The sequence below is a fragment of the Crocodylus siamensis genome, chromosome 5 (assembly GCF_052110815.1).
Source record: "Crocodylus siamensis isolate JL-2025a chromosome 5, ASM5211081v1, whole genome shotgun sequence".
In the NCBI taxonomy this organism is placed as follows: Eukaryota; Metazoa; Chordata; order Crocodylia; family Crocodylidae; genus Crocodylus; species Crocodylus siamensis.
Window position 1 is genome coordinate 174,575,265 of NC_143399.1, and position 23,578 is coordinate 174,598,842.

Consider the following 23,578-nt stretch of genomic DNA (forward strand, 5'->3'; position numbering starts at 1 on the left):
TTTAGGGCAGGGCTGCCCAGTTTCAAAGTGGTCGGGGGCCACATGCCATACAGGTCACAGGGCTGCATGCTGCAGGGGCTACACAGACTCCCCAGGACCACTGCCACTTGCAGCCCCTGTGGTACATGAGCAGAATGAGTACTTCCACCTGTTATGCCATACCCCTCCACTCCTACTGCTGCCATGCAAGCAGGACGAGTCACCCCACAGGCACAGCTGTATAGGCAGCAAATTCACTGGACTTCCTGCTGTGCTGCCCTGTGCTGGAGACCTCTGCTGCTGCAGTGGCAGGAGCAATGGGGATAGAGGCACTGTGAAGCCCCTGGTCCTCATTTTAACCCCTGCCAGTTGGACAGCCAAGTACAGATAGATGTAACGTGAAGTGCTTGAGTGGCTTTAAAGCTGTACAAAAAGTTAGTGTACAGATTGCATATCTGATGAAGTACTTCAGAAAGGGCAGTACTGCCTCAAAACTGAACCTGGAAAAAACAGGAACAACTTTGAGATGACTCTTTCCTTCTACTCTGATGCTGGTAGCTTTGTAGGCAAACTCTGCATGTGTCATCAGGGGCACCAGGCTGGAGTTCTTAAAGACCTTAGTGTTGTGGACCTTGGTGGGCTGATCTGTACTTGCATGGGTAAACCATAGTAGATGGTCCACAACTCCTCATGATATAGTGAAGAAGTGGTTCATACAGTCAATAGGCTCCAAGTTGCTGTGGGCAAGGCACAGGATGGTGATGTGGATGCTATTGATGGCCCTGATGCAGCTGCCAAAACTCATGCAGGCAAATCTGTTGATAACTTCCTGCAAGTTGGCAAGATAGAGGAAGTGTTGGAGGTAGCTGGCTTCTGGACTGTAGTGGTTCTGCCCTTCTCCATAGTGAGGGGTGCCCAGTTGCTAATGTTTTGACACTAAAGCAACAGGACCAACTCAGTGAAGCTTCTGCCTGAAGCTGGCATGGCTTAATATAGAGTGTTGCTACCAGTGCTCATTTCCCACATCCACAGGACTATGTGCTCCTCACTGTTCAGTTTTGTGGTTAAGAAGTACTGGTACATGGTCCCAGAGACCATTCTCCATTATATCCTGTATGGCAACATCTTCAGGCCTACTTCTGTTGGTGAGAGCAGGTAGAACATCTCAAGGAAGCACCTTTCCACTGCCTTGGTCATGATGCCCAGAACTGCTATGCTGTTGCCTGTCAGACAAGGTGGAAGAAGCCACAAAGCTTACCCAGGTAGGCCATGGCACTTTGCCTTGGGCAGAAGGAACAGCATGTATCCATTCCAGACTTCCCAGGGTGATAGTGCTCCTCCTGTAACTGACAAGGTCTTGGAGGTAAAACTAACCAGGTCTGGAGTGGTAACATGCATCAGTGTAGGGACATGGCTGGGTGCCTAGGGCAAAACAGAAGTGGCAACTTGTGGTATGTGAACACAAACATGCAGTTGTGTTCCCCCTCCCCCCCCACAAAAAAAAAAAAAAAAAAAGGGATGCTTGGGATGGCTGCCCATGTTGATCCCCACTAGTTACACCACTGGCACAGAGCACAAAGCAAAACCAGAGCAGTGGTAGGTGGCAAAGAGCCAAAAAGCTCCCTCTCCTCTATTCAACAGTCCTCAGGAACCTCCCAAGCCTCAGGCTCAAAAGGCTGGGATCTCTGCACTCCAACCTCCAAGCTGCCACAATAACATGGACCACTTTGAGCCCTTCAGCTGGGAGGGGCCTGTATGTATGCACAAGCTTGGATATTAAAAGGAACTTTCTGACTGTGAGGATAGTCAGAACAAGTTAATGAGAGAAGCTGTGGAATTGCCATTTCTGAAAAATTTTAAGAGCAGGTTAGACAGACACTTGGCTGAGTAGTTTGCTCCTCCTAATTCCTGTCTTATTTTCTTAGTAAAATATGACACTTGGTTGAGTGTAGTCAGGAATGATCCTGTCTTGAGCAGGGGACTAGACTGTGAGGTCACTTCCAGCCCTACTTTCCTATGATCCTAAAACATGCCCTATTGTTATGAATATACACATTCAGTCACAAAATGCTTCACCAGCTCTGCAGAGTTGAATATCATTGATATTAATATTATACATTCTTTGAACGTGGTTACTGAAAAGTATATCTTTAGGATTGCACACAGTACTAACACTGGAAGCGGGGACAATAATGAGAAACAACCCAAGATAACTCAGAATGATTTGACCCATCTAAATGGGTCTAGCTAAATAGCTGGAGTCAAATAGAGTTCAATATAGACCAATACAAAATAATTAGTCTGGGAACAAGGAATATTCCCCAAATGGAACAATCTACTAGTGCTTTGGTCCAGGAAAGCACCCCATGGATAATTGTGGAAACACTGATGAAATAGGGCAGTTCAAAGCTTCATGAAAATAGAGGCAAATAGTGCAATAGCTGGTATTATCAGCAGCAGAGAATACAAACTGGAAGAGGTAGACCTGTAGCTGTCATTTGAAAGTGTAAGCTCTCAAACTCCAATTCACGTTTGCACATATCTGAAAGAGAATCTGGTTTGGAATATGTCTTTATTTGTAACTGGTTTGGGGGGAAAAGAGGTTTACTGCTTGGGGGAAGAGAGGTCAAACAGCAATTGGGGAGAGGAAAATATGAAAAGGGACTGAGTGTTTTAATTTTTCCAGCTTGAAAATTGATTGGTACCTCTTAATTTCAGTGGGCTACACTCAATTCTAGTACATTAACCAATTTATATAGCGTCCTTTTGTATTATTATCAACTCTGAATTACTTTGAACAAACAGAACATTCATGCACATAATAAACCTGAACTCTACTCTGAGTAAAAGATGTGACTCAGGCTGTGAACAGGATTATACCATTTTGTTACTCTACCATTTCTTGGATATATTAAGATTCATATGCAGATGTAGCATTTTTAAGAAAGGATGCATCTTTTTATGGTTAATCACCCCTCTCTTTTTGGTGGTAATAAACACTGTTTTTCCACGTACTCGTCTTTACTAAAAGTATAGGAGCTGCTATTTCTTATGCTATGCTGCCATCACATGGTTCCTTGTCTTGCTAATTTAAAACATATCTGAATTTTTTAAAATACCTGCTGCAAATTTCCTATTTCCCTTTCCATTGAACATGCACTGTTCTGTGACATTTCACTTTATCTGTTGTTAATTCTTTACATTCTGATTTATTTTTTTAGAACACAGAAACAACCAGGGTTTGAAATATGGAGGGGCTCAAGGAGGCCCCCCCATAAAAGATGAGAACCCTGCCCTAAGAGATGAGAGCCCGTGGCCCACCCTGTGCCTTTCTAAGCAACCCAGGTGGCAGTGGCTTCTTCCAGCTGCCACTGCCACAGGCCCCCGCAAGAGTCAGAGTGTAATTTGAACCCTGGAAACAACTGCTCTCCTTCCTTCAAATCTCTGTTCCAAACTTAAGTGTGTTCAGCTTGTTTTTCCGATATTCTCTGAAACTTGTTATTCCTGTACTTACACCTGACAATTAAAAGCCAAAATCTTGTAGTAGATGAGATAGGGATGAAAAATATAAGCATTAATAATAAACATGCTATATCTAGTCTGCATTGTATCTAACTCACTAAGAGCCTAATCCTGAGAAGTTCTCTTATTATCTAAGAACCCAATCCTGGGCGTGTCTACGCCTTCATTAATGTGCAGTGCTTACATTAAATATAGTAGTTGTATAATTAAGTACAAAATAAATGCACACTAAGCTGCTGTACTGCGTGTGAGCGCCATCACACGCTCTGTGTGACAATGCACAGTAGACTAATCCTACTGCACGTGAATGTATTAGCACAGTTTTTGACATGCATGCTAATGCACAGTAGAATTAGTAGACTAATTCTACTGTGCATTAAGCATCTCGTGTTTTACATGTCTAAATCCCAGTGAGTCATAGCTCATTTTACATGTCTGAACTGCAGTGCGCGATCCATAAATACTCTGACTAGGCATCTTTTTTATCAGTAAATTTTTCTAGGCATCTACAGCTTTGCTACTAGGAATGCCTAGACTAACTCCAATTTGGCTAAGCTAAACATTTTGGCATTTATCTTCCATTGAAATAATTGAGGATTCACAGACTAGATGTCAGTAGGTCAGAGGAGCCTGCCCTGTAGGGCTGTGCAAGGCTTCGGACAGAGCTTCGGATCCAGAGAAGCTTCTGACACTTCGGGGGTGGAGCAGCACATCCCGGTCAAAGTGCTGCCTCCTTAGGCTTCCCGCAGTGGTTCGGAGATCTGGCCATAGGGTATAATGGGGAAACAATAAAATATCTATAACTTTGTTGTTTTTTGTCTGCTTTGGATGAAATGTTCAGAGATGGTAGACTCTGCAGAGAGAATGAAGTCTGCCAAGTTTCAAGAATATCAGTGCAGGGGTTTGGGGGGAACAGCACTCCAAATTCTTGAAAGCAAAACTCATGTCACATCTAGGCGTTACAACATGGTGGGGTGAAACCTGCAGGGATGGTGGTTCTTACTGAGGCTACAAAGCCTGCCAAGTTTCAAGAAGATCAGTGCAGGGGTTTGGGGGGAAACTTCCTCTCAAGCTGCGGACAAGCAAAACTGGTGCCATGGGGACTGTGTCTGTCTTGGGGCGGGGAGAGGAGACACTACTGTAGGCCTGGCTGCTAAGCTACTGTGTTCCCAGTTACCAATCAATCAATCAATCATGATTCACTCAGGGACCAGTTCAATCCACAGGACCTATCTACTACATAATGACTTAATGAGCATCAGTTAGCACCTACAAAACCAGGCTAAGGAGAGGAAAGAATAAATACAGACAATCAACTGCCCCAAGACAAAGACCATCCTGGAGTTTTATCCATCAGCAGCTAGGGGTGCAGGGCCCCAGAACTCCCCCCCCCAACCGATCTCCTCCACAGCTGGCAGGTGTCACAGCAGGGGCCACCATCCCTGCAGCCGTCACCCTGCTGTGCCTTAACACACGCAGGGTCACCCATGTCACGAGTTTTCTTGTCCACAGCTTGAGGGGCAGTTCCCTGCAAACCCCTGCACCTATCTCCTTGAAACTTGGCAGGCTTTGTGGCCTCAGTAAGAGCTACCAGTCCTGCAGTTTTCACTTCCTTGTCATGTGACACACAGCCATGACATGAGTTTGGCTTTCAAGGATTTGGGGTACAGTTCCCAAGCCCCTGCACTGATATTCTTGAAACATGGCAGGTTTCATGCTCTCAGCAGAAGCTACCATCCCTGCAAGTTTCATCCAAATCAGACAAGAAACAACAAAGTTATAGATATTTAATTGATTCCCCATTATAGCCTATGGCTGGATCTCCAAGGCGGCTCCAAAGGTTCGGCTGGATCGAGGCAGAAACCTGGTCCAGAGCTCCAGATCGGATCGCTGCCAACTCACACAGGCCTACTGCTCTGGGAGGCATGCCCCAAGAACACTTAATACATACCAACATTACTGAGTTCAGCTTGAAGCACAGCAGTCACAGCTGCTACTTTCATTCAAAGAGTAGTGGCAATGGTGTCTCCCACCTTTTTTATAATAGACTACTGGTTAGAGTACTTGCCCAGGAAGTGTCCTAGCCTGGGCTCAATGTTCTCTTCAACCTTGGGGCCTTTGAAAGCCACATCTCCCTCCTCCCAGGATAGTGACCTAACCATTCAGGGACATTTATCTGGGAGGTGCGAAACTGGTTTCTAGTCCTTGTTCTTAGGACTGATTATGAATTTTGTATTAAATATTCATAAATTGTGTTGGGAGAAAGGACTTAGATTTCTCACAAAAATTTGGTACTTTAGGTAGGCGTATAAGTGCAGGAGAGAGAAAGGATGTCACGCATGTACCTCTTCCATTGGCTGTTTCAGGTGCCCCCACAGATCAGTGTACTGGCTGCTATGAATCCCAGTTTTAGGCTCCTACCTTTTCCCAGTCACTTCTTAGGGACAGCAGGTGCTGTTCTCCAAGGTGCAGATGCTGGAGCAGTGGTATACTGACTGACTTGGAACTATGTCAGCAGAGGGGGCAAGAAGTGCAAGGGCTCCTGTCAAAGCACACAGGAAAGACCCCCCTGCAACTCCCTACAGAGGAAGGAGGTAGCGCAGCATAGCCAGGGCCTTAGCTAGCAGCTCCACCATGCCTCTACCTTGGGGCAGGTTTGCTGGCTGGGCAATGCAGCCCTGTGGTGTGAACTCCTGGGGGCTCTGCACAGCTTAGCCAGGGCAGGCTGGGCGCAACATGGACAGGGGCTAAAGTCTCTCCTTGGCCTACCTGATCTACAGCCAAGCCCCCACTTGTGCTGTGCCCAGCCTGCATGGGCTGAGCAACACAGAGTGCCCAGGAGCTCATGCTACTTCTCCCATGGGCAGTGTCCAGCAGGGAGGCTGGGTACTTGCCCGAGATGGAGGTGGGTGGAGCAGGGAAAGTCATGCTGGCTGCTGGGGGCAGACAGTCCCACCTAGTGTGCTGTCCTGAGCAGAAGCCCTAGTGTGGGCTTCTAAGTGTGCCTGAATCCCAGGTGGGCAGCAAAGCATCCTGCTCCTGGAGGGCTGTATTGCTCAGCCAGCAAATCTGCCTCAAGGGAGAGGTGTGGGGGAGTTGCTAGCAAAGGCCCTGTCCAAGCTGGGCTGACCCCTTCCCCTGCAGGGCATCACAGAGGGGCTTCCCTTATGGTTTGACAGGAGCCCTTGTGCCTCCTGCCCCCTCTGGTGATTTAGTCCCAAGGCAGTTAGCATACCGACAGGTACGACTTCTGCTGTAACTTCCATTCCAGCTCTGGCACCTGCACCTTGGAGAACAGCACCCACCATTTCTTCATCTTTGCAGTGCCCAGTGGCAGTGCAGGCTGCCGTGAGCTCGGCTCTGGCCTACTCATGTCCAACACTGGGGAGGCAGGCATATGGGGGGGGGGTTAGAGCCTGAGCTGGGGCCAGGACCGGGTCCAGGCCAATCACATCCAGGGGGACTGGAGGCTCCCACCCCCTCTGCCCATGCTGGGCTGCACCATTTGGCTACACTGCCACAGGCTTTGGGGGGCTGTCCAGGGTGCTGACCAGGGCAGGCTGCAAGGGCATTTGCCCAGAGAACCACATTAAGGCACCTTAAGGTGTGCACATGTAGACACACACTTAAATCACCTTCATGCACCTTAGACTAAGGCGTATTAAGTGTAGGCATGCATAAATTCACAAGCCTAATGGCATCTAACTTGGACTCATAAATTGTGTTCTGGGAGCTGAGTAGCGAAAAGTAAGACATCTTTGTGGGCTGGGCCCAAGTTCCTTGGAAAAGAGATCATGTCATCCTATTTGTTGTTGAAGTACATTTCCTGCATTTGCTGCTATATTAATAACAACTAGAATAATAATGAAGAACGTGCCACGCTGGTCAGAACACACAGCAGTGTGTGGAATAACTTTTGTATCCTGTATCTAGCATTGATAGGGAGCTATTAAGGACTATCCTATTACACTTACCAAACCAAGGTTTCCACAGCTCCCTTTTCCTGTTTATTTCCTATATAGCCTTGGTTACCTAGAGAAAAGAAGCAGAAAATGTCCAACACATCTATACTGACAATAGGTCTAGAAGTTTTATGTGGAACGGTTCTACCTCCTGAACTGGACTAGCAGGATTATTCCTGATTGACCTTGGGGTGTTATGTACCTGCACCTTCTCAGGAGAAACCTTAGGGAGGAATTCTGACAAATGCGTCTTTGTTTTCCCTTTACTTGTGGCAGCTGTATCTGTGGAGCAATCAATGCCACCCCTTCACAAGATGCAGATTATTCCCCCACTTACATCAGACAAGCTCCAGTGAGTGGTATGAGAGACAGATCTCAGGCTGTAACAAAAACTTGTCCCTCTTTCCCAGCCAGGAAACAGAGGGAAAAGTAGTAACGGTGCACAAACCTGCCTCCCCTCCTGCCCTCAGATGTGCAGTCCAGGCTGATAATGCAGAAAATGGAGGGGGGGGGTGTTTGTGTGTTTGTATGCACGCGTGTGTATGTGTAGGATGGGTGGACATAGGGGGTGGGGCTAGTTGTGTGTGTATAGAATAGGTAAGTTTTATTTATTCTCTTGTTTACTCACCCACACTACAGCCTTAGTGTCAATGACAGCCTGGGCCACAAGATTATGAAACATCTATTGTCTCATTTTGTGGCATTTTTCTTCTTTTTTATTTTTATTTTTTTTTAAAAAGAACAGGTAGAGTGGGTCTACTCCACACACTTATTCATTTGCATGCTTAAACATGTTTCTCTATATGGGCTACCTCCTGAATGTGAAGCAATGTAACCATGACTATATGAAACCGCACTCAAGCTAATTAGCACTGGCCAGAGACAACGCTATTTATTTACACTGCTGTACAGATATGGCTACCCTGCTTCCAGTTTATGAAGTAGTGTGTGGAAAGCTATGCAGTGCACTGGTAGGCAGGTGCTGAGGCTGGCACAGTAAGTTTGTGGTGTAGACATAATTTTTTTTTTGCAGGACAAATTTTTAAAAGCGTTGAGACCTCTCGCTCCTACTGAAGTGCAAAACTGAACAATACAATCTTGCTTGTGAATATCATTGTTGTCTCACCAGTAGGTTCTCACAAAACAAACTGTTGATTTCCCTGGATGTTGGTATATATTGCCTGTTAGTACAAGTAGTAATCAGCCTTCTCAAGGAAGGGGGAAATAATCCTGAAGGTTGAATGTATAACTTATAGCTCAGTTTCTATGAAAGTTATTTTAATTGCAAACCAAACAGCTATCCATCCTTGTTTGCATATCTGAAGGCCCATAGTTTACCTTGTACTAAACCATTTAAATTGATGGTGATAGAGCTCCACCATTTTCAGAAACATTGACAAGCATTAATTACTGCAATTGTATAGTATTATTTACAGAACATAGCAGTAGGGCTGTGCAGAGCAGGTAATATTTGATTCGACAGCCATGTCAAATATTAAACCAGGTCCCACTTTGATTTGCCGTCCTCTTTGATTCGAAGCGGGACCCAGTTTAATATTTAGCATTTATATCTGTCCAGGGTGGTAAACTAAATATGGTTTATTAACTCAATGAAGACTTATGATACTGAAAGAGATAAATCTAATGATTTGTTTTAACAGAATAAGATAAATCTTTCAAGGCAAATCTTTAGTAATGCTATGTTGTTACTGTGAAAGTCCACTGTAAAATTACACATAGGTGCCCATGGAAAGTACAGTATTTTGCATCTTACCTGCCAATAGTGTTCATGACTTGTACAAGTGGATCATTTAGCAAACATCTCTTGATGTACAACGCATCTAGTACACTGTTTGCCTATTATACTTTCGAAGAAATACATTGTTTACTGAAACTGAGTATTGGAAGTCAGCAAAATTGTAGGAATAATAGACCATTTCTATTTTTCGTCAAACCTCACTAAGACTGAGGAACCAGAAAAGGTTCGTGAGTAGTAGTTTCTGGCCATAGCATTGAACTCATTGAATTAACTGTCTCTGGGAAATCTGATTTTGCTTGCTAGGAAAAAAATCAGAATACTTAATTTAAAACAAAACAAAACAAGAATTTAGTATAAAAAAGTGTTTAGAATGTATCTTAAATGGGAACAACCAAGGGAACAACCTGTGAAAAAAAATAGCATGCAATCATGTAATTAAATCATGTCACAATATATCTAGCAGGAGGTTACAAAGGACTTGACTGACTTCACAGTAGGGCTATGCGAAGCTTCGGCAGCCGATTTGATTTGGAGGTGATTCAGCCTGATGCGGCAGCCAAATCTCCAAATCCAAATTGAATCGGGAGACCCATTAAAAGGTCCCATTGAATCACACTGGAAGCCTCTGAATTGATCTGGAGAGATTTGGAGATTCAGAAGGCTTGCAGCAAACAGAAACTGAGAAGAGGGAGTGGGATGGGGTGGGTGATCTTCGATATATGGAAAAAGCTGAGAGGCGGGGAAAGACTGCTCTAATATTGACATCTGTAGTTGGCTAGTGACTGTGATCTTTCTCTGAATTCCCTTCCAATCACAGTCTCTGGGGGAGGAGAAAGCTGGATCTGGAAGCAGAGGAGCTGAGGGCCATAGCAAAGGAAATTCTGGTGAAGGAGGGAGAATCTGAGCTTGTGCTCCATCCCCCTCAAAGTTCCCCTAGAGGCAGGTCTCCTTCTCTGGAAGGCACTTTGGAGGAGGTTGTGGGGTAAGGTGGCTTAGCTCCAGAAGAAGAGTTGTTGTGCCTCTTCTTGGCAAGAAGGGAAATAAGGCAGGATCCCCACTAGGGCTGTGCAGAGCAGGTAATATTCGATTTGACAGCCATGTCAAATATTAAAGCGGGTCCCACTTTGATTTGCCATCTGCTTTGATTCGAAGTGGGTCCACTTTGACTTGAGGTCAAAACTCAGTCGAATATTCAAGCTGCTTCGACTTCCCCATAGGCTATAATGGGGAAGGTCAAAGCAGGCTATAACTTTGGCATTTCCTGTCTGATCTTGATGAAACTTGCAGGAATGGTAGCTCCTAAGGAGCCCACAAAGCCTGCTAACTTTCAACAAGATAGGTTCAGGGGTTTGGAGAAAGAGCACCCCAAATTCCTTAGAGAAAACCTGCTGTGACTTCTGTGTGGAAAGCCACAGGGAGCTCAAAACTGCAGGCTTGCTAGACCCTGAGGACCCCACAAAGCCTGCCATCTTTCATGGTGATAGCTGCAGGGGTTTGGGGGAAACTGCACCTTAGGCTGCTGACAGACAGAACTCGTGATACAGATGGAGCGAGGAGGTGGCATTCACTCTGTCTGCACCTGGCGCTTGGGGAACCCCGGCAGCGGGAGGTTCACCTTGAGGAACACCAGCTGCTCCACCAAACCAGGACCCAAGTAGGTGTGGTGGGTGTCACAACATCCGCAGCCATGATGAACACCCTCTCGCTTGGCACACTGGTTAGTGGACAGGACAGGTATTCCCAGGCAACTGTGGCCAAATCCGGCCACATCGGGCTGTGGGTTGCCCAGTAGGCCAAAGGGTCACAGTCCAGGGGCTCCACAGGCTTGGCAAGATAGGCAGACACCACGGTGTGAGGGCTGTCTGCCTGATCCTGGGGTCTGGTGGGTCTGGATCCCCAAATGTTTGCCATGGCCATAGCCCATATTGGCAGTGCCTGTGGTGGAGGGGAAGACTGGCTTGTGGATGGCGGGCTGGGTTCAGGCAGTGGATCCCCTATTCCACTTCCCCCCGCCTCTGTTGTTCTGCCTCCATCACTTTCTTAATAAGTTCCTCCCTCCAGTGACTCAGTGGCTCGCTGCCACATATGGTGTCCTTCACCCTTGGGTCACAGGTGGCAGCCAGCATATGCACCGTGTTGGACCCCAAGGGTTCAAGCCTTTTCCTAAGGCCCTCCTTCAGCCGCCTCACCAGTGCCTGCACATCTGGTGAAAGCGGCCTGCCCCAGCCAGGAACATCGGCCCCCAAGAAGCTCTCCATTTGGCTGTGGAGCTCCTTCACTATGGGGACCACCTGGCTGAGGAAGGCATCAGCAGCACTGAGGGTCTCAGTGGCCTTGAAGAAGGGCTTGAGGACCAGCAAGATCTGGGAGATGGCATTCCACCCAGCTTTGGTCAGGGGGCCGCTGATCCCAATCTCCCCAAGCAAGGCCAGCTCATGGATGGCCTTCTGTTGCTCCACCGGTCTCTCGAGCATCAGGTATGTGGAGCTCCACCAAGTCTCCACATCCTGGATGATTCTGTGCTGTGGAACATTTAGCTCTGCTTGTTTGTCCTGCAGCATCTTGCCCCCCTTGATGCTCTGGTGGAAGTAGCCTGCCACCTTCCTGCATCTGGAATTGAGCCTGCTGTTATTGCTGGTGCCATCACCAGCAGCCTTGTCCCCCTCCAAGGCATCCCTCACAATCAGATATAAATTGTGTGCCACACAGCAAAATTGGCATCACAGACTGCCTTGACCATATTGGCCCCATTGTCAGTGACCATGAAGCCACAGGTGACCTCAGCCTGCCCAATGCCTAGCCACCCCTGCAGTGTGTGGTTCATGGCCCCACTTTTCTCTGCTGCTGTGTGGGACTTATCCATCACCTTGGCATGAAAGACAGTCCACCGGTGGCCTGACTGGCCACACCAGTGGCCTGTGAGGGAGAGGTATGCATGATCTCCACCCCAGCTGCTCCAGATGTCTGAGGTGAAGTGTATGGTCACCTGCGGACCTGCCTTGTGCAGCTCCTCCCTCAAGTGCTCCCTGCATGCTTCTTATAGGGAGGGCACCACCGTCCTGCTGAAGCTGCTGCATGTGGGCACCTGGTAGGATGGAGTCAGCAGTGCCAGGAGCCACCTGAACCCTGGCTGCTCAACAAAGGTGAAGGGCTGGCCATCCAGAGCAAGCATCTCCCCAATGGTCTGGGTGACCTTGCTTGCATTTGCAACTGGTCCCTTTTGCCCCCCATATTCCAGGGTGCCCTGCCTCTGCTGTGGGGGGACGGGGGCTGTGGAGTGAGTGGGGGTGTTTCTGTGGCAAAGGGGTGGTACCTGCGGAGATGATTCAGCATCCCCGAGGTGGTCATGTGCTTTGTTCCCTTGCCCCCGGCTGATTTTGGCTCAGCAGTGCACGCAGATAGCAAACACGGGATCATCTGCCAGCTCATAATGATCCCAGACCATGTTAGTACTAGGCCTTTCCCTCTGGCGTGCGGGTGCATATGTGGATGCTGCTGAACTCTCCCCCTCTTCAGCAGTCAGAGGCACAGCAAGAGAAAGAGCGGACTCAGCTGAGCTGCTTGCCTTCACCTGTACAGAGGCACCTTCTAAAGTGCCTTCTGGGAAAGACCTTGTGGCTTGAAAGGAAAAAAACCTGAGGGGTGTCAAGCACAAACTTGACTTATTCCCCCTCCTTCCCCAGAACTTCCCCTGCCAGAGCACTGAGATCCACATCCAGTGCCAGCTCTTCTTCTGTCGCTGGAAGGCTCAGCATCGGCAGTGACACAGGGGTGGAGCGCGCTGCTGTGCTGGTTGCAGTTATGGTGGGAGAGGTTGTGGCTGCTGTGTCTGGACATGAGAGAGTCTCAGGCACAGGCAGTGGCTCTGGTCGCACTCCTGCTCCTTCTCTTTACTGCTTGTAGCAGCCTCATTCCTTGTAACAGGAGGAAAGAGCTGTGTCTGAGTTTGGTGGGGGGAGAAACTGCAGTTCTCCCGCTTGCAACCCCTCTTGCTCCTCTTCGTGCAAGCTGGCCAGTGTGGCCACCTGCCTTTCCACCCTGCTTCATAATGTGTTCCTTCATATGTAAACTGGAACCTCTAAGTGTGCTGTGTGCCACAGATTAGATTTCTGGATGTTATGTAAATGTGTTTGTGTGTGTAGATGATATATTGAGAAGCACTGGTGTGGTGGAAAGAATGAATGATGTATAAATACATATATACATAAACTAAATTCCTATATATAGAATAGATCCTAGGCTACTACTAACCCTATCCAATATAAGTGTAAACTAATATGAAAAGTAGTTATAAAATAAAAGCACCAAGTTCTCAGAAATCCCTGTTGCTAGCGTTGCAAGCAGGGAATCTGTTGAAGATCAGGGCTTCCAGCCATCCTGGTCTGATGCAGAGGTGCTGGAGAACACCAGCAGCTCAGAAACTGACCCCAGGGCAGAAAGCAGGGAGCTGAAAAACTGCTGTCTTTTATGCATTTTTTCTGGCCCTCCCCCAGAGCACTGGGATTGGAAGGGACCTCAGAGAAGGCTGACAGGTCACTGGCTGGCCACATGTCAGTCATGAAAGCACTCCTTCCCCCACTCCCCCTCCCTCCCCTTACTTTCCTTTCTTTTCCCCCCCACAGGGAATCCAGTATAGGCAAGTCGAATATTCAACCTGCACTGTTAATATTCGACTTCCGGTATTCGATTCGACAGCTATTCAACCAGCTGCTATTCAACCCGACTTTCACTTTTCAAGGTCGAATATGTCGAATATTTGTCGAATCGAATATTAAGTTGAAGCTTTGCACAGCCCTACATAGCAGCTGTGCTGAGTTTTACATCAGGAAATGAATCAAGGTACCTAGTTGCAGTGAAGGAAAAGTATGGACCTCAAACCTAGGTTAGGTACAGACATTACACCTATCATACTTCAAGCATGCAGAAAGCACTCTAAAGCCGTAACTGAACAGAGGTTCACAGCAAAATGGAGATCATGCTCTAAGTTAACCCTTGATAAATGGCGGTATTAGACTAAAGTGCTTTCTGTTAGAGCACTTCATCCAGCATTTGTTCCAGATCACATTGAGGGTTAAGTTAGAGTGCAATCCCAGGCAACTTTGCACAGGACTGCACTCTAGCTTCGGGCAGAGGGCAAATGTTTTTGAACATCTGTACTTAGCCCTTGAAATGGGCACATACACAAGAGGCAGTTGTTTACATGATTTCTTTTTGTCAGTTATCCATCATAGAGTTTTCAGTCCCCTTCTTTCTTATGGGATGGGCTTGTACTTTTAGCATTTTTTCTATCTTGTTTCATTATTATGGGCTGAGACTTCCTGTCATTACATTATAATACAATACATTTTTAGAATCAGCTAATATATAACCTTTCATTTGATTATGCTGTGCATGAGTTACTCTGTGGCATATCTTTCTTTCTGCTTGTGAAAGGTAAAAGAAACTGTGGAAAAATAATTGCCAGAAAAAGTAAAGTTTCTGATTGTTCAAAATGTCAAGAATTAAATTCATGTAACCCAGGAATACTAATTCTGTATGTTCAGCTTCGTTGGTTACAAGTGGCTCAGACAAATTCCAGGAGACAGTAAATCAACTAATAACTTCATGCACACTCAGTATTCTTCAGCTAATTGCATCACTTAAGATCAGTGACTCTGTAGTGAAAGAAAAAATAAAGAGAATAAGCAATCATGCAGAATTCTCTTGCAAAAATTAGTTAAGGAATCATTCTAGTTCCATACATCTTCATGTTACTATTACTTACATAGCTCTTTATCTCCTTTTACTTCTAAATAAATGTGTGTGTAGCATGGAGTTATATATCTAAAAGAAAATTGATGTCACCAGGTTTCTTACAAAATTAGCATTGCTTCCATATAAAAATAAAGACAGAGATTTCATGGTTATAGAATCTAATTCATTAAAAGCTACTTTGGATTTTAGTATCATTCTCTTAGGAAACTCAGTGAGAAAGGAATATTTTAGTAATCAAAGCTTTACTTGCTCTTCAGTGCTTTAAAAATCTTTTTGTGGAGATCTGGAAGCCTATGAAGAGGCTGAAGTATATAGGAGCTTGTGAAAGATGTTTCAGAGGAATGTCCAGGGGGAGACAGACCTGGGAGAATCTCACAGAAAGGGAGGCTCATAGGAGGTCTGCTCCTCTGGATGCACTCAGAGGGGGGAGAACATGTTGTGGAAACATTTTTAGGGAGGTGATATGAAGAGCTGCTATTCTGTTGGAGGTTTTAGTCTAGTGGAGGAGTTTCTTCATCAGAAATGTCAGAGTGTGGGAAGTCAGAAAAGGGAAAAAGAGGAGGAAAGGTCATGTGGTACTGAAATAGTCCCTGTGAAGGTAACAGAAGGAACCTGTCATGTGGTACTGGGGTCCTGTCCAAGAAGTTTATAGTGAAGAAGGATGATGTGGAGATGGGAGCACATCAGAAAGGCAAGAGGAAAGTCATTGAAGTACTAGAGCACAAGTTAAGAAAATGGTTTAGAAACAGGTCCTGGTGAGATAGTTTGGGGTGTTATGAATCTCCTTCACCCAGAGTCAAATATAAAAGATTATTTTGAAGTTTAATTTTATTGCAAATCATAGCAAACAGCAATCTTTTTAAAATTTCCATTTAACATTAAAAAAAAAATTTTTGGATCAGTTGTAATGGACTTCTTTGAATTTTTGATTTTATTTTTTATAATATACTATGTTGCACATGGAAAAGTCCTTTTGAAAAAAATCCAAATGGTTAATTTACAGAATTTTGAAATGGAATATTGTCACCATTTTTTAAAATAATGTATTGTCTCACATCAACAGGTTCCTATGTAAAATTTCAGGTTTGAAAAGGCTCTGTCAGAATTTTTTTTTGACCACTTTTTTGTGGGTGACTCTAGGGGGAGAATAAACCTTCTTTTAACTGAAAAGAAGGTTGATCTGTGTAAAAGCCAACATGAGGGGAAGTCCTAAGGAGCCTCTTGGAGGACAGCAGAAAGGAAGAAGGGAAAGAGCATCGTGATAGGAGGGATGCTGCTGGGGAAGGGGATAATGGTACAGAGGACAGGAATGACCATAGTTAGGAATAACAAAATAGCATTTTGTGAATTTTGGAAAATCTGGTATTGCCCGCAAAATCAGGCAATGCCTGCACAATTGCTGGAAAACAAAAACTTACTGAAAAATTACAGCTTACAACAAAAACTTACTGAAAAATTACAGTCCCAAGGGACCCAGCAGTCCTCAGGGCGCTGCAGCAGCCCACTGGGGTAGGAAAGGGGTATGGGGGGGAGGGGCACTGTGCTCCCCCTGCAAAATAGCTGCCAGGCCCTGCATTCTGCTCATAAAATCAGGGTTGCAGCTACCCTGAATTGGGTAAGTCCCTAACTATAGTAACTAGGGAAACCCACCTCAACTCACCTCTCCTCTGACACTGAATGTTATAGCCCAAACTTCCTTTAATAACACTGATCATTTCACCCCCTCTGCAGATTTCTTCAGTGGTTTCCTGCCCTTTCCTGGATCAAATCAAAGACTCAACAAAATACCATCCCTATCTTCATTTTAAGCTGTTTTTTTGTCCACACATCCTGCTCCCCATGGCTCCAGCAGTCTGAAGCAATCAATAAAGAACAAGTCTGTATTCTTAACCATTCCTTTATTTCCTTCATTAGTCTCAACTTGTACTTGCTTTTCACTGTTTTTCTGCCTTCCTATTTTATGAGCATCCTACTCATCCTCCCTCAAATCTCTCCTGAAAAATCATTTTCTTCTACCTAATCTCCCATAAGTGATAGACTAAAATTCCTGCTGCTCCTACTTTTGTACCCTTCCTTTAATTGGTTTTATTATAGACTGTGAACTCTATGGTCTTGGGAGGATCTCACATAAAGGGAGGATCACAGGAGGTGGGATCTATATGTTAGGCATTCTATAATGTACCACCCCGTTTATGAGACTAAGAGTAAATAACAGTTTATGGGAATATGATTCACAGGAGTCTTTGTGAGTGGGTTATGACTTAGTGCAGAAGAAGCTCTGGGCAACACTGAGAAACAGAATCATTAGGTGAAAACCTGTTGTGGAGGAGTCAATACTCTAGTAGCTATCACTCAAAAAGGTTCAAATTTGGCAGTTTTTCAACCAGAACATTTTGTTGCTTATCAATTCTAGGCTGAATCACTGCACCCACTTAGGGGACTATCATCACCACACAAGAAGAATTAAGTTACTTACAGTATTGTATGAAGATGCATTATTATAATTTATGTGGCAGTATTTTTGTGAGTTTCACACTAAAGCTTGACATTTTGAAAACAGTACAATTAGTAGTAGCTTCAGGTCATCCACATTAGCTGAACTTTTATAATCTTTAAGTCACAATTTTCTGCCCAGTAGAGGGAGATGTAGTCCTTAATATGGATATACTTAACAATGCTATTTAATTTAATTTAGTTTGGTTCTGAAGAAACCTCTAAACAATCTGGTGGTTAAGAAATTAAGGATCAGGGAGCTACACCAATTTACAGAAGCTGAGCATCTGGTTTGAAATGTACAAAGTCAAGGGTTTAAAAGTTATGACTTCCCACAGCAGCCATGACTTAGCCCCTTTTTACATAAGGTTTACTTATATGCTGATGAATTTTATCCTTTAATACAACTGAGGCCAATGTTCTTGGCTGGTATGCCACAAATTAGCCTGGTACCCTCTCTAAGTGCCACTGATCTCATCCATCTGCCCAATTTCCTTCTCTGTTTTCTGCTTCTTGTCTTGTGCTCTCTGCCTGATCTTCTGCTCTGTTTTCTGCTGCTGTGTTGCCTGTTGCCTCCATGATCTCCTGCATGCCACACACATTGGCTACCCATGCCACTTGTAGCACTTATGCCACTGGTTGGCCACTCCTGCTTTACTACATGATGCACTGTGCATCCCAAATTTGTTACTTTTAAATCCCTTAAACATAATGTTATACTATGGTAGGTCTTTGCCTCAAATTTCATTTAAAAAAAACCAGACAAAAACTCTTTCCTGTCCTCGGCATTGGCAACCTATTTACTACTGAGCTACAAGGTAATGCTGGTGATCATACACAAAGCTATAGTTTAGGGCCTGTCTTTATTCCTAGGATGCATTGTATTATTTAAGATAGTCTTCTCATTTCTGAGGTGAGATACTAAGGTTGTCAGGGGTTTTTAGTTGGGACCCATGTCCCAGAGACAGGAAACAGTTGTTAAAAAGCTGCCTCCACACTGAAGAAAGGATGATGGCCCTATCTTTGATGGAGTTCTGAGCACCGTAAGATCAGCTCTGCCAGAGACAGCTTATTCCTGGAGCTCATCAGAATTCTTCTGAAAAGCTCTTCTTTCTTAGATTCATAGATTCATGGATGTTATGGGCTGGAAGGGACCTTACAAGATCATCAGGTCCAGTCCTCCTGCACTTGTGCAGGAAAGACTGCTGGAGTCAGATGACCCTATCAAGGTGGGCGTTGAGACACTTTTTTAAGACCACCAGGGTAGGTGACTGTACCACCTCTGGGGTGAGTGTGTTCCAGACCCTTGGCACTTGAATTGTAAAGAGGCTTTTCCTTATGTCCAATCTAAAGCAATTTTCAATCAGGTTGTGCCCATTGTTTCTTGCCTTTCCCTGCGGTGCCTTGGTGAACAGACGCTCCCCCAGGCCCTGATGCATGCCAGCAATATACTTACAGGCTGCCACCAAGTCCCCTCTAAGTCTTCTCTTCTCCAGGCTGAACAGTCCCATGTCTTTTAGCCTCTCCTCATATGACCTGTTCTCCAGGCCTCTAATCATATGTGTGACCCTCCTTTGGACTCTCTCAAGCTTCTTCATGTCCTCCCTGAAATGTGGTGCCCAGAACTGGACACAGTACTCCAGCAGCGGTCTCACCAAGGCCAAGTAGAGAGGGAGGATGACATCCTTGGACTGTTTGGGATGCATCAGTAGATGCATGCTATTGTTTGGTTTGATCTGCCAGCTACGGCATCACATTGGTGGCTCATATTCATTCTGTCATCTATCTTGACTCCCATGTCTCTTTCAGTTGTGGTGCTGGCAAATGATGCACTGACAACCCTGTAAGTGTGTTGTGGATTATTTCTCCACTTCACATTTCTCCACGTTCCACGTCATCAGGTTATGATCCACCCACTTTGCAAACCTGTCCAGGTTGCCCTGCATCACTAGCCTGCCCATGAGCATGACCACACTCCCCATAATTTGGTGTCATCCACAAACTGTGCCAGTATACTTTTAATAGCTGAATCCAAATAATTGATGAACACGTTGAAAAGCACTGGTCCGAGTACTGAACCCTGAGGGACATCATGGGCCACCTTCCACTATGTTAACTCAGTTTCATCTATTAATACTCTTCCCACTCCTCTTCTGCCCCTTTGGAATATAACTGAATTATACTAGGTATCAGGTATTTACAGTAAAAGCAATTTAGTGGGATGATACCCCTGACCAGTTGTTTGATAAGCTAAACCTCTAATATTGCTTCATCTCCACTGGGGTCTCATGTCTGGCCGATTCCTGTCTCCTCAGTGTCCCTTATCATAAAGCCCTAGGCTTTTTCATACTGAGCTCCCTGTACCTACAGTAGTCTCTGTCTTGTGAAGCAAATGTCTTTCCTCTTCTCCATAAACCTATGTTCTTGCCTAGCTTTCCATAGCTTGTTGGCTACAATTTGTCCACCACCATACCTCATCTTTTAGTTGTCTGTATGGTAGCTACACTGTAAGTTTCTGTGGGCAAGAAATGAGCTAAGACATACATTTTGTTTAGGAGAATGCACACTAATTCCATTCTATAAAAATAATAATGCTTATGCTTAGGATAATTCTAGTTTATCTGATTCAAATTATAATTTTCCTTTTGTAACTCTAATGTAACTATAAATCCTTCATGTCCAGTATGCTGCATAACTTGCTTTAAAGATGTTATAATGAAGTCTAACACTTTGGAGAGACAGATCTGTGAATACACATTTTCCTCATGTGTATCCAAAGTGTTTCTATTGCCAAATCCATCTTTCAGATGAGACAAAGTTAATGACTCGTGACCATTTGGGTAGAAACTTTCAAAAACTATGCATGTAATTTTATGTCTAATTTGGACAAGCAGTCACAGCAGTCCAACAATTTATATGACTGTAAGGACAGTAATTGCACATGCAAATTAAGTACACAATTGTAAATGCACATTTTTCTGAAAAAAGTATGTCTAAAAAAATACATTATAGCCCTTTTCATACAACTGATAATGTTGATCCCAGTCTTCTGGCAAAATTCAAATACAGAACATTGTATTCTGCCTACTTAGACATTTCCTGAAATGGAATATGCTGTTCTCCATCCCCATTGCAAATTGCTGCTTATCATTGTGCATGCTTGTAAATAACTACCGTGTTCGAACCTACAGGCAACTACATTACACTTGTCAGTGAAATAATCTATATACATGTCTTTCACTTAATTCTCTAGTGTTTTGTGAGGCTTAATTAATATTTGTAAAATGTTGCAGTGTCCTCCAAGAACGCTGTGAAAAAGCACATTCCAGAACATTCAGGATGCAAATTTATTCTTGCATTTAAGCAGTTTCCACTGTATTATTATTAATGGTTAAAGATCAAAAACCTTTTAAAGAATTAAGTTATCTTAAAATGATCTGCTTCACTGCACAAAATCTTAGCACACTGTCCAAATGCAATTGTTGGGCTGACAACAACCATAAAAAAAATCGTAGCATACTACCTCCAGAACTGGAAAAACACCTGGAAACTGAGGCTTGTAAAGAAAATGTGTTTTTAAATCATAACTGCAGAGCTACCACTGCAAGTACTATTCAAAAGAAAAGTCTTATCCCTAGATGACTGTCCTCTGGAGACCAGATGAGAGAGTCTGACATTCAGACATTCCATTGGGTGACTGGAAATACTTGAAGCTCAAATACTTTCTTTTGAAAGAACGAAGGTGAATGGCAGCGAAGTGTATCACAGTCTGGACTGTATTGTTATTTGACCTATAGTGCATCCTAGAAGAGTATTCTACAAGACGTGGTACAGAACTGGGAATTTAGACATCACTTTCAAACTAAGGCGCAGATGGGGGTAGGGGTAGGTGGGGCAATTGCCTTGGGCTGCCATATAATCATGCTACAGGGCTTGCCCTCCAGCTCCAACTCTGCTGCAGGGCATGAAGTGTAGGGTAAGTCATTTTGCTCATCTTTACAAAAACATTTATGTTTGTGATTTCAACCCCCCTCCAGGCTCACCCTCACCCAAGCAAAAATGTAAAGGTAGGCTCTAACATTAATGCACTTTCTATGGTATCAGACTTTTTACAGATTTTCTAGGGTTGCTTTACTGTATTATCCTACCAAGATTTTGAGAAGAAAAATCCCTAAGAAATTCAGCTTCTGCTGATATACACTTTCCTCCCTCTTTCCCCACCACAATTTCATTTTGTAGCTGTAGGCGCAAAACAAATGCTTGCCAATAATTCCTTGTGAGTATGGTTTTGTGCTATAACGTATCAAACATAGATAGATGCATGCTTTCTTCACAGCTCCTTTTTCATGTAGTGCTATAGAAAGAATATCAGTGTATAGTTAAAATTGAAATTAGCAGACTGATACATGCCAGCTTTACTGTAACATACAAGTCTGATCCTGTTTCATAGTTACAAGAATACCAATCCAAGGTTTTGCATCTTTAAGTTTCCATGTTTGTAGTGTCTGCAAGGAGAAGCTGATAGTGACAAAAACACTTGTGTTTTCTTTGTAGCTTAGGAAGTGATACATCTGCACTGAGCTGCATCTTCTAGAACAAGTACAGTTCCTCAAAAAAAACACAATGCATGTACATTGGAATGAATATTCAGGATCAGATTCTGTGCTGTGCCCAGCAGAGAGCAAGGACAAGCAAGGACCTGGTTTTGGCATCCTAGCTCTCTAGACTGGGGTTGCTGCAATTTGCACCAGCTGGCAGCAGTCCCTAAAACAGACTGTGTGCTCATTAAGCATAGCCAGACTACCATGTGCTCAAATCACTCCCCCTCATCCCTGGCATGCCTATTTTATAACCTCTGAACTACAGGCAGTGGGGATGGGAGTGCAGAAGCTGTCTCTACACCACCTAGATTTTCCCACGCACTGGAAACATCCCCAGTAGGAGAGGGTAAAGCCTAGATTCAGTCTCCTTTGCATTTCAGGCACATTGTAAAGGAGAAAGAGCAGGCCAGAGACCCTGGCCTTTAAAGTATATAGGAAAAAAATCACAGCATCTAGAGAAATAAAGGAAATCAAGAGGAAATAGATATTACTTCATGGGTGAAGTATGTCACTAGAGGATTAAGTGGATAGACAATATATGGTCTGTAAGGCAGCATTTCCCAATCTTTTTCACCCCACAGCACACTTACCTGAATAAAAAACCACTGTGGCACACCAGACATGGGGGGAAAGGTAGTGGCACCAGCTGGATGACCATGGGGAGGGATGGCATGTGGCCAACTGGACAGCATTTTGGGCTGGAGCCACACCTCCTGCCTGGCTTAAGCCACACTTCAGTCTGTCTGTGTCCACAGCAGCAGCAGGTGGGGGGCTTGGCTCCAGCCCAAAATGCCGCAGCACACCTGGACATCCCTGATGGCACAGCAGTGTGCTGCAGCACATCAGTTGGGAAACGTTGCTCTAAGGAACATACTTTGTAGAGCTTCTTCCTTTTGCTTTTCTTTCCTCATTGCTGGACATTTGTAGCTGTAGGCGCAAGGGAACAAGACAGAGAAGGACACCCTAGCCACTGGTCCAGTACTCTGCTGTCACAGGTAACCACATCACAGAAACGCTCTAATAAACAGAGCAGTCTGCACTCACTAAGCCTTTGTCCTTGCTCCCCTTCTTTCCTGCTATTTGAAGGCTGTTCAAGCATCTCACTCCCCTGATGGCTGGAAAATTTTAGATTCTCAGCTTAAATTTATTCATTATTATACTTCTGCAGAGAGAAGTTTGCTAATATTTTCTGAAGGATTCACTTCACTGCAGAGGTACTTTGAGGTACTCCTCTCAGGCTAACCTTGTGTAAGTGAGAGCAATCATATTAGAACAACACTTGAGCTACATGGAGTGACTGGGTAAGTTGGGCTGATGAGATTTCCTAACTCAGGCTGTAACTTGTAGCTGCACTACTACTTCATGACTACATCAAGCATTAGCAGCATTTGAGATTTAACCTGATACCCTTTGTAGGGACTAATTAGATTGAATTTAAAGCCAAATTTAACTCCTACTAGAGATTTGTGTTTGGGGATAGGAATTTGGTTTGGAACAATACTCAAGTA